The sequence below is a fragment of the Peromyscus eremicus genome, unplaced genomic scaffold (genome assembly GCF_949786415.1).
Source record: "Peromyscus eremicus unplaced genomic scaffold, PerEre_H2_v1 PerEre#2#unplaced_438, whole genome shotgun sequence".
Lineage (NCBI taxonomy): Eukaryota > Metazoa > Chordata > Mammalia > Rodentia > Cricetidae > Peromyscus > Peromyscus eremicus.
In genome coordinates, this window is record NW_026734674.1 from 102,918 (window position 1) to 119,222 (window position 16,305).

Genomic DNA, 16,305 nt, shown 5'->3' on the forward strand with positions numbered 1-16,305 from the left:
TTGTAAGGCGAGCTAGCGTTTGTTTCCCAGTGTGAAATGGAGTTGAATCCCATGCAGTTTCTGTTCCTACGAGCAAGAGTTGTTTTCTGGTAAGAAGAGTCACTATTGCGCTCCAATTGCCATATACAGTGCAAATAGCACTCGCGTCTGTTCCCAGCAAGTACAGTGTATTGGACTGAAGAGGAGCTACTGTTCTTGTCAGTTTCCTAAGCAGAATTGAACCAGATACGGCCGTGTGTGTAGGAAGCACAGTTCTTTTGTTCTGAGCAAGCTCAATGTTTGGACAACAAAGGAAACACAAAGAGAAGAAGAGATCTCTATTCTCAAAAGAAGAGTGTGTTTCTTGTAAGGCGAGCTAGCGTTTGTTTCCCAGTCCTAAGTGGAGTTGAATCACATGCAGTTTCTGGTCCTATGAGCAAGAGTTGTTTTCTGGTAAGGAGAGTCTCTATTGCGCTGCCATTGCCATATACAGTGCAAATAGCACTCGCGTCTGTTCCCAGCAAGTACAGTGTATTGGACTGAAGAGGATCTAATGTTCTTGTCAGTTTCCTAAGCAGAGTTGAACTAGATATGGCCCGTGTGTGTAGGAAGCACAGTTCTTTTGTTCTGAGCAAGCTCACTGTTCGGACCACAAAGGAAACACAGTAGAGTAGAAGAGTGCTCTTTTCTCAAAAGCAGAGTGTGTTTCTTTTAAGGCGAGCTAACATTTGTTTCCCAGTTTGAAATGGAGTTGAATCCCATGCAGTTTCTGGTCCTACGAGCAAGAGTTGTTTTCTAGTAAGAAGAGTCACTATTGCGCTCCCATTGTCATACACAGGGCAAATAACACTGGTGTCTGTTCCCAGCATGTACAGTGTATTGGACTGAAGAGGAGGTACTGTTCTTGTCAGTTTCCTAAGCAGAGTTGAACTAGATATAGCCGTGTGTGTAGGAAGCACAGTTCTTCTTTTCTGAGCAAGCCCACTATTCTGGCCCTATAGGAAACCCAGTAGAGTAGAAGAGTGCTCTTTTCTCAAAAGCAGAGTGTGTTTCTTGTAAGGCGAGCTAGCGTTTGTTTCCCAGTCCTAAATGGAGTTGAATCACTTGCAGTTTCTGGTCCTACGAGCAAGAATTGTTTTCTGGTAGAAGAGTCACTACTGCTCTCCCATTGTCATCCACAGGGCAAATAGCACTGGCGTCTGTTCCCAGCAAGTACAGTGTATGGGACGGAAGAGGACCTACTGATCTTGTCAGTTTCCTAAGCAGAATTGAAATTGATATGGCCGTTTGTGTAGGAAGCACAGTTCTTTTGTTCTGAGCAAGCTCACTGTTTTGGCCCTGTAGGAAACACAGTAGAGTATAAGAGTGCTCTTTTCTCAAAAGCAGAGTGTGTTTCTTGTAAGGCCAGCTAGCATTTTTTCCCAGTCCTAAATGGAGTTGAATCACATGCAGTTTCTGATCCTATGAGCAAGAGTTTTTTTTGGTAAGAAGAGTAACTATTGAGCTCCCATTGTCATACACAGGGCAAATAGCACTGGCGTCTGTTCCCAGCAAGTACAGTGTATTGGACTGAAGAGGAGCTGCTGTTCTTGTCAGTTTCCTAAGCAGAGTTGAACTAGATATAGCCCGTGTGTGTAGGAAGCACAGTTCTTTTGTTCTGAGCAAGCTCACTATTCTGGCCCTATAGGAAACACAGTAGAGTAGAAGAGTGCTCTTTTCTCAAAAGCAGAGTGTGTTTCTTGTGGCGAGCTAGCGTTTGTTTCGCAGTCCTAAATGGAGTTGAATCACATGCAGTTTCTGTTCCTGCGAGCAAGAGTTGTTTTCTGGTAAGAAGAGACACTATTGCGCTCCCATTGTCATACACAGGGCAAATAGCACTGGCGTCTGTTCCCAGCATGTACAGTGTATTGGACTGAAGAGGAGGTACTGTTCTTGACAGTTTCCTAAGCAGAGTTGAACTAGATATAGTCGGTTTGTGTAGGAAGCACAGTTCTTTTGTTCTGAGCAAGCTCACTGTTCGGACCCCAAAGGAAACACATTAGAGTAGAAGAGTGCTCTTTTCTCAAAAGCAGAGTGTGTTTCTTGTAAGGCGAGCTAGGGTTTGTTTCCCAGTCTGAAATGGAGTTGAATCCCATGCAGTTTCTGCTCCTACGAGCAAGAGTTGTTTTCTGGTAAGAACAGTCACTATTGCGCTCCAATTGCCATATACAGTGCAAATAGCACTCGCGTCTGTTCCCAGCAAGTACAGTGTATTGGACTGAAGAGGAGCTACTGTTCTTGTCAGTTTCCTAAGCAGAGTTGAACTAGATATGGCCCGTGTGTGTAGGAAGCACAGTTCTTCTGTTCTGAGCAAGCTCAATGTTTGGACACCAAAGGAAACACAAAGAGTAGAAGAGAGCTCTATTCTCAAAAGAAGAGTGTGTTTCTTGTAAGGCGAGCTAGCGTTTGTTTCGCAGTCCTAAATGGAGTTGAATCACATGCAGTTTCTGTTCCTATGAGCAAGAGTTGTTTTCTGGTAAGAAGAGACACTATTGCGCTCCCATTGCCATACACAGTGCAAATAGCACTCGCGTCTGTTCCCAGCATGTACAGTGTACTGGACTGAAGAGGAGGTACTGTTCTTGACAGTTTCCTAAGCAGAGTTGAACTAGATATAGTCGGTTTGTGTAGGAAGCACAGTTCTTTTGTTCTGAGCAAGCTCACTGTTCGGACCCCAAAGGAAAAACATTAGAGTAGAAGAGTGCTCTTTTCTCAAAAGCTGAGTGTGTTTCTTGTAAGGCGAGCTAGCGTTTGTTTCCCAGTCCGAAATGGAGTTGAATCCCATGCAGTTTCTGTTCCTACGAGCAAGAGTTGTTTTCTGGTAAGAAGAGTCACTATTGCGCTCCAATTGCCATACACAGTGCAAATAGCACTCGCGTCTGTTCCCAGCAAGTACAGTGTATTGGACTGAAGAGGAGCTACTGTTCTTGTCAGTTTCCTAAGCAGAGTTGAACTAGATATGGCCCGTGTGTGTAGGAAGCACAGTTCTTTTGTTCTGAGCAAGCTCACTGTTCGGAACCCATGGGAAACATAGAAGAGTAGAAGAGTGGTCTTTTGTCAAAAGCAGATTGTGTTTCTTGTAAGGTGAACTTGCGTTTGTTTCCCAGTCCTAAGTGGAGTTGAATCACATGCAGTTTCTGGTCCTATGAGCAAGAGTTGTTTTCTGGTAAGGAGAGTCTCTATTGCACTCCCATTGCCATATACAGTGCAAATAGCACTCGCGTCTGTTCCCAGCAAGTACAGTGTATTGAACTGAAGAGGATCTACTGTTCTTGTCAGTTTCCTAAGCAGAGTTGAACTAGATATGGTCCGTGTGTGTAGGAAGCACAGTTCTTTTGTTCTGAGCAAGCTTACTGTTCGGACCCCAAAGGAAACAGAGTAGAGAAGAAGAGTGCTCTTTTCTCCAAAGCAGAGTGTGTTTCTTGTAAGGCGAGCTAACATTTGTTTCCCAGTCTGAAATGGAGTTGAATCCCATGCAGTTTCTGGTCCTACGAGCAAGAGTTGTTTTCTAGTAAGAAGAGTCACTATTGCGCTCCTGACCCGTCCCGCGGGCCACGTTATTTGATGAGACCCGAGGAGGCACCTCCTGAAAGATCAATGGGGGTGAGAGAGAAAGGAGACCAGGCGCGTAAAGGAAGACAAAGTCAGTCTGAGTTGCGTCAAGGTCTCGTTTATTGCAAGGGGAGTCGGGCTTATATATGCTAGAAGCTAGGAAAAGTAGATAGGGGTATGGAAAGTTACTAGGAGGAAGTTAGGGTAAGGTAGGGTTCAGGAAAAGGTCTCTTTGTTCCAGGGCCTGATCAACGGACCATACAGCAAACCATTATGTTTCAGGGAGTAGATCAAAAGGTACATACTGTGGTTTTGTTGAAAAATGGTTGCTATTGAAACTGTTAACGGAAGATTGGGTACACAGCTTTTTCCCATGGGAATCAGTTAGGCTACTTGGCTCCTGACAATTCCCCCTTCTTTCTATAAAATGGCCAAAGCAGGCTTTGGTCATAAATCGAGAGGGCCCCTGTCTTAGGCTATATGGGGTGCAGTCCTGTCTGGCAACGTGCCATGTTGAGCCGGTCTCTGGCGACCTCTGTACGTTGTGCTCCCAGCACAGGCCCCATACTATTCCCGTCATTGAGTACCCTCTAGCTTTTAGTTATAGGGGTTTTTAGGTTCGTAGGCCACTGAACCTGAGCCTTTCACCTGTTTCAATAGTTTCCTCTCGAGTTTCTGTCTGATGGTAATGTACTGAAACAGTTTTTGATAGGGCCGAATCGATCTGATTTTTGATGAATTGTGTTAGTCGTTGAAAAGCCCAAGGACCAAAGGTGAGGAGGAGAATAAAAATGATCAAGGGGGCCAGGAGGGTGGGGATCAGAGTAGAAAGCCAAGGGGACCCCTTTAGCCAACCCTCAAACCCATTGTTTTGATTTTCAAAATCACGTTTTCTTTGTGCTAATCTTTCTCTTAATTTCTCCATTGATTCTCTAACTACCCCAGTGTGATCAGCATAAAAGCAGCATTCTTCCTTCAAGGCTGCACATAAACCTCCCTCCTTTAAAAATAGTAAATCCAGACCTCTTCTATTTTGTAACACAACCTCAGAGAGCGAGGTTAAAGACTTCTCCAGGGCAGAAATGGATCTTCCTATGGCCTCTAGGTCAGTAGTCATAGCCATTTGTAACTGCATAAGGTGGTTGCTCTGCATGAGGGCAGCAGTTCCTGTACCAACTCCTGCAGCAATGCCTCCAATACCTAACAATAGGGCAATAGTCATCGACACAGGTTCTCGAGTGTATCTGCCTCTCTGCTCAAAGAATTCCATCACTGAGCTTTCTTGATGATAAGTGACACGAGGCCATAACTGGACCATCACACAAAATTCATGGGAATCGTCAAATATCTGAGCAGATATGCAAGGGGTCAATCCTGTGTTACAGGCCCAGTAGGACCCATTGGGTGCTTCAAGATAATAGCTCCCTTTATAGGGTGTCAGAGTTTGTTTACAGAGGTGACGAAGGGTTGATGGAATCTTGCCCAAACAAGAACCTTGTCCGGAGACTTCAGGGAGTGTTAGTTTATGTGGCTTAGTCTGACACCTATTGCTCGGGGAAGTTAGGTTATTGGCAGTAGACTGAAAGGCGATTCCTTCATAATAAGGGGGACTGGAGGTAAGGCAGAGCCAGCAACCCAAGGTTCTGTTTGGATTTGTGGCATTTAGGGCCAAATAAGCTCCCTGGACCAAATTAAACAATCTATCTCCTGTTCCTCCAAAAGGAGTAAGGAGAGTGCCATTGCTGGAGTCTACGATGGTAGTCACGGTGCCTATATGGTAGGGAAAGGGACGAGGATGAGGTGAGGGGGAAGGAGGTGATGGCACCTTTTCATGATTGGAGGGAACTTTTTGGTCAGAGAGAACTACATTGGGTCCTACCGACTGTGGGTACAGGTTTTCTATTGTTAGCAAGATCTTGAAAATGACTCCTTTATCTGTGCCATCAAGATACCAGCGGAGTCCTCATGTTTTTCCTGAGGGCCATTCTCGATTTGCCCTACCTTGAGGGGTGAAGGTTATGTTTAAAGGTAATGATAGCCCTGGATTATAGGCTGTCCCAGTATAGGAGCTAAAGCAAAAATGTTTATTCGTGCTAGGCTTACTGTATCCCCTTGTAACTGAAATAAGGTCCCAAGATGAAGTTGGTTCCCAGTAAGCTGCCCCTGTAGTTTCACAACCCCATCGAGCACAAAAGAAGGTCTTGAATCCCCCACATCTAGCAGCCGTGGCTCGGCTTCTACCATCCTTAGGGCAGACATAAAAGTCAGATTGTGCTAACCTACAACGAGCTGTAGGACTAACACAGCCTGGGGCAGTCATCACAGCAGGGTCATTATCATGGAATGTCCCACAAGGGCTTGTCCAAGTGGTTTTAGGACTATGAGGAAATTGATTGCAGTTTGGAATCGTTTGAACCCCTGTACCATTTAACTGGTGTTGGCCAATAGTAGGTATATCCCAAGAATTCAATCCTGCAGCCAGCTGACAGAAGTCAGGAGTGAGTGATGGCCACCAGGAATAGGGAGCATGGTTTGCAGTAATGCTCCAGACCTCCTCCCCTGTTACTGTGAAAATTCGCCAGGTAAGCTTTTTAATAGCATGGGGGCTTTCCTTGGAGATGCAGGAGAGGGGAAGGGGGAAGAGTAGTAAGCAAACGATGAAGCAGGGGTTGGTTTTCCAAGGCTCGCGATGAACAGGTCCTGCCATTGAGATGTCCGTGGCTCCCTTTATTTTCCAAGCCGGAGGCATTTCTGAAAGAAAAAGAGAGAATTTTTGTCTCAGGGTTGTGTCCTGGACATAACAGTTATTTTTTCCTTAATCTAGGGAGGCAATCTGTGCAGAGTAAGGCTTAATCAGTCTTTCTGGTAGCCAACGAGCCCCATTTTCCTTGGAGTCATAAATACATGCAGACCCCTTTCCCCAGATTATAACTGGATCAGGACCATCCCATATTCCAGTTATTGGATCTTTCCAAAGGGCCTGCGCATATCCTTGTTTGGTTTCTGGGTGCCAGTGTTGCTCAGCCGCAGATTTTCCAAAAGCGTCCAATGTCAGAAAATTTAATACGAATAGGGCGTGAGAAAGCAGAGCTTTGTGGTTTCCCTTAAGGGGAAATAGTGTCTCTTGTGAGCTAAGTTTATTAAGAGTATTTTTTTAAAGTTTGGTGAGCTCTCTCCACGATACCTTGACCTTGAGGGTTATAGGATATTCCAGTGATGTGTTTAATTCCTAATTGTAAACAAAATTGTCTGAATTTGCTACTAGTATATCCTGGACCATTATCAGTTTTTATACATTTCGGCTGACCTAGCACTGTGAAGACATGTAACATATGATTGATAACATCTTTGGTGGCTTCTCCATTATGAGCGGAGGCATAAATAAATCCATTGAAGGTATCTACAGTAACATGTATAAACTTTAATTTGCCAAAAGAAGGAACATGGGTGACATCCATCTGCCATAGTTGTCCAGGAATAAGCCCTCTGGGGTTTACTCCATAATGAGGTTCAGGTAAGAGCATCAGGCAATTTTTGCAGCTTTTTACAATTTCCCTAGCCTGTTCTCTAGTAATTGAGAACCTTAGTCTCAAAGTTTGAGCATTGAGGTGATGAAGGTGGTGCGCCTCACGAGCAGCTGCTACCTGATCATGTTCCAAATGAGAAATCAAGATAGAACGTGTAGCAGAATCGGCAAGTTCATTTCCCTGAGCTAGGGGTCCAGGTAGGCCTGTGTGGGTACGAATATGGCCAACATAAAAGGGTAGCGACCTTTGTCGGATTAATTTTTGTAATTCAGAAAACATTTGAAAGGTGGGAGTAATGGGTTGGATTATTGGGACCATTTCCAAAGCCTGTAAAGCCCCTACCACATATCTACTGTCTGAATACAAACTAAAGGAGCAACCTTCAAAATTTTTAAAGACAGCAAGGGCAGCATATAGCTCCACCAGCTGAGCTGACTTGAAAGGGGTTGTCATAACATTCTTTTGGCCATTGAGGACATATGCAGCTTTACCATTGCTTGACCCATCTATGAAAAGCACAGGGGAGTCCGGGATGGGCTCCATTCGGGTATTTTTAAGGAAAACAAAAGAAGTAAGGGAGAAGAATTGTAGGAGTTTATTGCTGGGCATTTGTGTATCAAGTTTCCTTCATAGGTGCAGACAAGGATGGCCCAGTCAGGACTATGGGTGCATAACCATTCAAGTTGCTCTTTATCATATGGCATAACAATAATATCAGGGTCATGTCCAAAGTATCGAGTGGAGGCTTTTATTCCTAACATTATTGATTGGCAAACCAGGGAAGGATAAGTAGGAAGGATTTTTCTTTTAGTAATAGGAAGATGTATCCACAGTAAAGGTACGGACTCTTGCCAAAGCAGACCTGTAGGGGCAAAATCTGTAGAAAAAATGATCAAATACAATGGGAGAGTTGGGTCAAAATATCCCGTGTGTTGCTGAGTGTGTTCAACCTTTTGTAATACCCTCTCTGCCTCCACCATAAGGTATCTAGGGGATTGAGGGTCGGAGTCTCCTTTGAGGATATCCTCAAGGGGGCATATTTCTCCCTTGGTTATTTTTAAATAGGGTCGCAGCCAATTGATATCCCCTAAAAGCTTTTGAAAATCATTGAGACAACGAAGTGTATCTTTTCTAATCTGGATTTTTTGTGTATAGAGGAGGTCCGGGTGTAACTCGAACCCTAAAAACAGGAAGGGGTATTGGGTTTGTATCTTCTCTGGAGCTATATGAAATCCTCGGTCCTGAAGTGTGATAATTATCTTTTGAGCTACATTTTGTGTTTTTTCTACAGATTTCCCTGCTATTAACAAATCATCCATATAATGTATAATATAAACTTCGGGGTATTAGACCCTCACTGGATCGATAGACTGAGCTACATACTTTTGACATAGCATAGGGGAATTGGCCATTCCTTGGGAGTCATTGCTAGGAGCTGGGGAGCTTGGAGTCTCTGTTTGCTATAGTAAGCTTTTTATCAAATAATGTAAATGCCATATTTACCAGATCTTTGACAGGTTTGAGGACCATTATCTATTAAATGTATCTGAGCCAAACAAATCTAGGCCCAATCTTAAAAATATCTCTAAATTTGGTAACAATAACCAGGCCAATTTGTTCTCCTATAAATATATTAGTCAAATATACCTCTCAGTTTTTTTATTTAAATAGAACAGTTTATGTTTTAAACTAGTATCTGAATAGCCAGATGACTAGTATTAACTTGTATTCCTTAACACAAAGGACATGCAAACTCAGACATTCAAAACCAAACATATATGTGGCCACATTTTTCATTCATACCTGTAGAGTAGACAGACATTTTTACAACTATGACCCTTTGGAGTCTCAATGTAACAGCAGAATAGCAAGACAAAGAAACCTGAAACATATTTCATTATTTATATATATATATATATCTCAAGTCATTTTTTATAAAAACATTATTTTTATCTTAACCAGCAATAATTTGAAACCAAGTCTCTTAAATGATGGCAAGTATTTGTAACCCATTGAACTCAAATGACCAAAACCCATGTAAATTTTTATTTTTCCTGTGGAAACAAAAGCATAATTTTCCCAGTGTCTTGAACTGGTAATTTAACATTTCCTTTTAAGCAATACCAGGACAGAGAAGGGTTAACAAGAGAAACTGCTGGCCGGCAGAAGAAACCTTGAAGTTATCACAGTAAAGGAAGGGAGGGGGAGTAGTGGGCATAGAGCGTGTTCTTGGCTGCCAATGTTCCTGAAAAAAAGTTTTTGTTAACTCTTCTGACTAAAGTCAGATTCTCTGTTCAGTGTTCACACAGTTTTTGTCAATTGCAGGCAGTCCCCATTGTCCTGTCCAAAGTTCCCGTCTTTGCCCGCCTGTACCGAGAGCATGCACCCCCACCCTCCTGAGAGCAGCCAGCTGGCTGCAGTCCTGATAGCAAGAGAGCTAGGGAGGGACGGAGGTGGCCTTTGCTATGCCTCTCTCTCCTCCTCTTCCTCTAGAAAAATAAGGGAGGTTAGTAGACAGAAACAAATAACATTTACACAGACAATCCAAGAACTGGAACATCAGCACTGAGACGATGGCCTCATTCACAGCCAGCGAGCCCCTCCTGCAGTATGCAAGCCCCACCTGGCAGGGGATACCTGTTTATCTCAGTTCAGTCGAGGAGTGGGGGTGGGGGACCCAGTTCCCTCTATTGTGGCTCACACATCCTTTCAGTGGGCTAGGCAAAGGTCTAGTGGAGAAGAAGGGAACTGTCCCATAACGTCCGTCACAATCAAGTCAACAATGAGAACAATTAACACATTACACACAAGACCAAGGGCACACGAAAAAACTTTGTCCCAACGAGACAACCAACAAAGCTCCAAGAACAGTGACAGCCTGATGTGCTCTGGGGGGGGGAGGTTTTGACCCTCCAGGCTCAATCACACCAAAAACAATCCAGACTGGAGGATCTCTGTCCTTAATTAAACAGACATCAGGGGCTTCCACATCCCTGTCAGTCAGACATGCACCTTTTTTCTTGGAAGAGAAGAAGAGAGTAAAGTAACAATGATCACAACAAAACATACAAAAAAACCCACAAAATGGCTCTGACAAATTCCCGGGACAAAATACAAAGTGGCACTTCCTCCCACCGTGGGGGAAGATACCCAAAGATGCTCCTAAACCAAATCGTCACCTCTGAGGTGGCTTTAGGGCTCTGGGACGTCTCCCTTCGCCGCCAGGTTCACTGTCTGGACACGTCTGTCCCAGTGAGAGCCTGAAAAGTACAAATTGAGCCTGCAAAGTACAAAACAAAAGTAACAAGACAGAGACACAGACAAGACAGAGAGCGCTCTTACCGGTAGATGTAATAAACCTCTGGACACTTGGGTGTCAGGCAGGGGGAGTTTGAGAGAAAATCCTCTGCAAGGGCTAGTAAATGTGAAGCAAGCCCATCTCCCTCTGCTTCCTTTAGAAAATCTCTAATCACACCATAAAAACTAAAAAAGGCATCGGGGACATTTTCCCCGTCTCTGAGTAATTTATTAATATCTTTCCCAACCTTATTCCAAGTCAAAGGGTGAATTCCTGGTCCATCAATCACTAACCAGGGACACTTCTCCTCCACATATTGAAAGAACTTTACTAAATCCTTTTTTTTAACTCTTAATCCTCTCTCCCGAAGATTCCCTTTCATATCCTTTAAAAGAACAGCCTCTTTAGATAAATTTTTTCCCATTGATCGATTGGACGACACTTACCTCAAGACTCTCCCGCGTTGCACGAGTGATGCGGTCCGGGCGTCTCTACCCTAATTCTCTCCGGGGCCCCTTTTGTTATCCGTCGTCCGGTAGGTCACCGTGCCTCGAGCCCCACGTTCGGGCGCCACTTGACCCGTCCCGCGGGCCACGATATTTGATGAGACCCGAGGAGGCACCTCCTGAAAGATCAATGGGGGTGAGAGAGAAAGGAGACCAGGCGCGTAAAGGAAGACAAAGTCAGTCTGAGTTGCGTCAAGGTCTCGTTTATTGCAAGGGGAGTCAGGCTTATATATGCTAGAAGCTAGGAAAAGTAGATAGGGGTATGGAAAGTTACTAGGAGGAAGTTAGGGTAAGGTAGGGTTCAGGAAAAGGTCTCTTTGTTCCAGGGCCTGATCAACGGACCATACAGCAAACCATTATGTTTCAGGGAGTAGATCAAAAGGTACATACTGTGGTTTTGTTGAAAAATGGTTGCTATTGAAACTGTTAACGGAAGATTGGGTACACAGCTTTTTCCCATGGGAATCAGTTAGGCTACTTGGCTCCTGACACGCTCCCATTGTCATACACAGGGCAAATAACACTGGCGTCTGTTCCCAGCATGTACAGTGTATTGGACTGAAGAGGAGGTACTGTTCTTGTCAGTTTCCTAAGCAGAGTTGAACTAGATATAGCCGTGTGTGTAGGAAGCACAGTTCTTCTTTTCTGAGCAAGCTCACTATTCTGCCCCTATAGGACACCCAGTAGAGTAGAAGAGTGCTCTTTTCTCAAAAGCAGAGTGTTTTTCTTGTAAGGCGAGCTAGCGTTTGTTTCCCAGTCTTAAATGGAGTTGAATCACATGCAGTTTCTGGTCCTACGAGCAAGAGTTTTTTTCTGGTAAGAAGAGTCACTACTGCTCTCCCATTGTCATCCACAGGGCAAATAGCACTGGCGTCTGTTCCCAGCAAGTACAGTGTATGGGACGGAAGAGGATCTACTGATCTTGTCAGTTTCTTAAGTAGAATTGAAATTGATATGGCCGTGTGTGTATGAAGCACAGTTCTTTTGTTCTGAGCAAGCTCATTGTTTTGGCCCTGTAGGAAACACAGTAGAGTATAAGAGTGCTCTTTTCTCAAAAGCAGAGTGTGTTTCTTGTAAGGCCAGCTAGCGTTTGTTTCCCAGTCCTAAATGGAGTTGAATCACATGCAGTTTCTGATCCTACGAGCAAGAGTGTTTTTTGGTAAGAAGAGTAACTATTGAGCTCCCATTGTCATACACAGGGCAAATAGCACTGGCGTCTGTTCACAGCAAGTACAGTGTATTGGACTGAAGAAGATCTACTGTTCTTGTCAGTTTCTTAAGCAGAGTTGAACTAGATATAGCCCGTGTGTGTAGGAAGCACAGTTCTTTTGTTCTGAGCAAGCTCACTATTCTGGCCCTATAGGAAACACAGTAGAGTAGAAGAGTGCTCTTTTCTCAAAAGCAGAGTGTGTTTCTTGTGGCGAGCTAGCGTTTGTTTCGCAGTCCTAAATGGAGTTGAATCACATGCAGTTTCTGTTCCTATGAGCAAGAGTTGTTTTCTGGTAAGAAGAGACACTATTGCACTCCCATTGTCATACACAGGGCAAATAGCACTGGCGTCTGTTTCCAGCACGTACAGTGTACTGGACTGAAGAGGAGGTACTGTTCTTGACAGTTTCCTAAGCAGAGTTGAACTAGATATAGTCGGTTTGTGTAGGAAGCACAGTTCTTTTGTTCTGAGCAAGCTCACTGTTCGGACCCCAAAGGAAACACATTAGAGTAGAAGAGTGCTCTTTTCTCAAAAGCAGAGTGTGTTTCTTGTAAGGCGAGCTAGCGTTTGTTTCCCAGTCTGAAATGGAGTTGAATCCCATGCCGTTTCTGTTCCTACGAGCAAGAGTTGTTTTCTGGTAAGAAGAGTCACTATTGCGCTCTAATTGACATATAAAGTGCAAATAGCACTCGCGTCTGTTCCCAGCAAGTACAGTGTATTGGACTGAAGAGGAGCTACTGTTCTTGTCAGTTTCCTAAGCAGAGTTGAACTAGATATGGCCCGTGTGTGTAGGAAGCACAGTTCTTTTGTTCTGAGCAAGCTCAATGTTTGGACAACAAAGGAAACACAAAGAGTAGAAGAGAGCTCTATTCTCAAAAGAAGAGTGTGTTTCTTGTAAGGCGAGCTAGCGTTTGTTTCCCAGTCCTAAGTGGAGTTGAATCACATGCAGTTTCTGGTCCTATGAGCAAGAGTTGTTTTCTGGTAAGGAGAGTCTCTATTGCGCTCCCATTGCCATATACAGTGCAAATAGCACTCGCGTCTGTTCCCAGCAAGTACAGTGTATTGGACTGAAGAGGAGCTACTGTTCTTGTCAGTTTCCTAAGCAGAGTTGAACTAGATATGGCCCGTGTGTGTAGGAAGCACAGTTCTTTTGTTCTGAGCAAGCTCACTGTTCGGACCCCAAAGGAAACACAGTAGAGTAGAAGAGTGCTCTTTTCTCCAAAGCAGAGTGTGTTTCTTGTAAGGCGAGCTAACATTTGTTTCCCAGTCTGAAATGGAGTTGAATCCCATGCAGTTTCTGGTCCTACGAGCAAGAGTTGTTTTCTAGTAAGAAGAGTCACTATTGCGCTCCCATTGTCATACACAGGGCAAATAACACTGGCGTCTGTTCCCAGCATGTACAGTGTATTGGACTGAAGAGGAGGTACTGTTCTTGTCAGTTTCCTAAGCAGAGTTGAACTAGATATAGCCGTGTGTGTAGGAAGCACAGTTCTTCTTTTCTGAGCAAGCTCACTATTCTGCCCCTATAGGAAACCCAGTAGAGTAGAAGAGTGCTCTTTTCTCAAAAGCAGAGTGTTTTTCTTGTAAGGCGAGCTAGCGTTTGTTTCCCAGTCTTAAATGGAGTTGAATCACATGCAGTTTCTGGTCCTACGAGCAAGAGTTTTTTTCTGGTAAGAAGAGTCACTACTGCTCTCCCATTGTCATCCACAGGGCAAATAGCACTGGCGTCTGTTCCCAGCAAGTACAGTGTATGGGAAGGAAGAGGATCTACTGATCTTGTCAGTTTCCTAAGCAGAATTGAAATTGATAAGGCCGTGTGTGTAGGAAGCACAGTTCTTTTGTTCTGAGCAAGCTCACTATTCTGGCCCTACAGGAAACAGAGTAGAGTAGAAGAGTCCTCTTTCCTGAAAAGCAGAGAGTGTTTCTTGTAAGGCGAGCTAGCGTTTGTTTCCCAGTCCTAAATGGAGTTGAATGACATGCTGTTTCTGGTCCTACGAGCAAGAGTTGTCCTCTGGTAAGAAGCGTCACTATTGCACTCATATTGTCATACAAAGGGCAGAAAGCACTGACGTCTGTTCGTAGCAGGACAGTGTATGGTACTGAAGAGGATCTACTATTCTTGTCAGTTTCCTAAGCAGAGTTGAACTAGATATGGCCTGTGTGTGTAGGAAGCACAGTTCTTTTGTTCTGAGCAAGCTGACTGTTTGGACCCCAGAGGAAACACAGTCGAGTAGAAGATTGCTCTTTTCTCAAAAGCAGAGTGTGTTTCTTGTAAGGCGAGCTAGCGTTTGTTTCCCAGTCCTAAATGGAGTTGAATCACATGCAGTTTCTGGTCCTACGAGCAAGAGTTGTTTTCTGGTAAGAAGAGTTACTATTGCGCTCCCATTGCCATATACAGTGCAAATAGCACTCGCGTCTGTTCCCAGCAGGTACAGTGTATTGGACTGAAGAGGAGCTACTGTTCTTGTCAGTTTCCTAATCAGAGTTGAACAAGATATGGGTCGTGTGTATAGGAAGCACAGTTCTTTTGTTCTGACCAAGCTTACTGTTCGGACCCCAAAGGATACACAGTAGAGTAGAAGAGTGATCTTTTCTCAAAAGCAGAGTGTGTTTCTTGTAAGGCGAGCTAGCATTTGTTTCCCAGTCAGAAATGGAGTTGAATCCCATGCAGTTTCTGGTCCTAAGAGCAAGAGTTGTTTTCTGGTAAGAAGAGTCACTATTGCGCTCCCATTGTCATACACAGGGCAAACAGCAGTGGTGTCTGTTCCCAACATGTACAGTGTATTGGACTGAAGAGGAGGTACTGTTCTTGTCAGTTTCCTAAGCAGAGTTGAACTAGATATAGCCCGTGTGTGTAGGAAGAACATTTCTTTTGTTTTGAGCAAGCTCACTATTCTGGCCCTATAGGAAACACAGTAGAGTAGAAGAGCGCTCTTTTCTCAAAAGCAGAGTGTGTTTCTTGTAAGGCGATCTAGTGTTTGTCTCCCAGTCCTGAATGGAGTTGAATCACATGCATTTTCTGGTCCTACGAGTAAGAGTTTTTTTTGGTAAGAAGAGTCACTATTGAGCTCCCATTGTCATACACAGGGAAAATAGCACTGGCGTTTTTTCCCTGGAAGTACAGTGTATTGGACTGAAGAGGAGCTACTGTTCTTGTCAGTTTCCTAAGCAGAGTTGAACTAGATATAGCTCGTGTGTTTAGGAACCACAGTTCTTTTGTTCTGAGCAAGCTCACTATTCTGGCCATATAGGAAACACAGTAGAGTAGAAGAGTGCTTTTTTCTCAAAAGCAGAGAGTGTTTCTTTTAAGGCGAGCTAACGTTTGTTTCCCAGTCCTAAATGGAGTTGAATCACATGCAGTTTCTGGTCCTAGGAGCAAGAGTTGTCTTCTGGTAAGAAGCGTCACTATTGCACTCCCATTGCATTACAAAGGGCAAATAGCACTGGTGTCTGTTCCCAGCAGGACAGTGTATGGGACTGAAGAGGAGCTGCTGTTCTTGTCAGTTTCCTAAGCAGAGTTGAACTAGATATGGCCCGTGTGTGTAGGAAGCACAGTTCTTATGTTCTGAGCAAGCTTACTGTTCTGGCCCTATAGGAAGCAGAGTAGAGAAGATGAGTGCTCTTTTCTCAAATGCAGAGTATGTTTCTTGTAAGGCGAGCTCGCGTTTGTTCCCCAGTCCTAAATGGAGTTGAATCCCATGCAGTTTCTGGTCCTATGAGCAAGAGTTGTTTTCTGGTAAGAAGAGTCACTATTGCGCTCCCAATATCATACACAGTGCAAATAGCACTCGCGTCTGTTCCCAGCATGTACAGTGTATTGGACTGAAGCAGATCTACTGTTCTTGTCAGTTTCCTAAGCAGAGTTGAACTAGATATGGCCCGTGTGTGTAGGAAGCACAGTTCTTTTATTCTGAGCAAGCTCACTTTTCGGACCCCATATGAAACACAGTAGAGTAGAAGAGTGCCCTTTTCTCAAAAGCAGAGCGTGTTTCTTTTAAGGCGAGCTAGCGTTTGTTTCCCAGTCCTAAATGGAGTTTAATCACATGCAGTTTCTGTTCCTACGAGCAAGAGTTGTTTTCTGGTAAAAAGAGTCACTATTGTGCTCTCATTGACATAGACAGTGAAAAGAGCCCTCGCGTCTGTTCCCAGCAAGTACAGTGTATTGGACTGAATAGAAGTTACTGTTCTTGTCAG

The 16,305-nt window shown here is 44.1% G+C and overlaps 1 long non-coding RNA gene across 1 annotated transcript; it reads right to left on the minus strand.

The window, feature by feature from the left end:
- Positions 1-6,132: 6,132 nt before the first annotated feature.
- On the minus strand, positions 6,133-11,017 carry LOC131901817 (uncharacterized). The gene is made up of 2 exons (XR_009376886.1): positions 10,842-11,017; positions 6,133-6,321 (listed from the first exon to the last, which is right to left on the minus strand). It is a non-coding gene; the product is annotated as an uncharacterized LOC131901817 (long non-coding RNA).
- Positions 11,018-16,305: the final 5,288 nt, after the last annotated feature.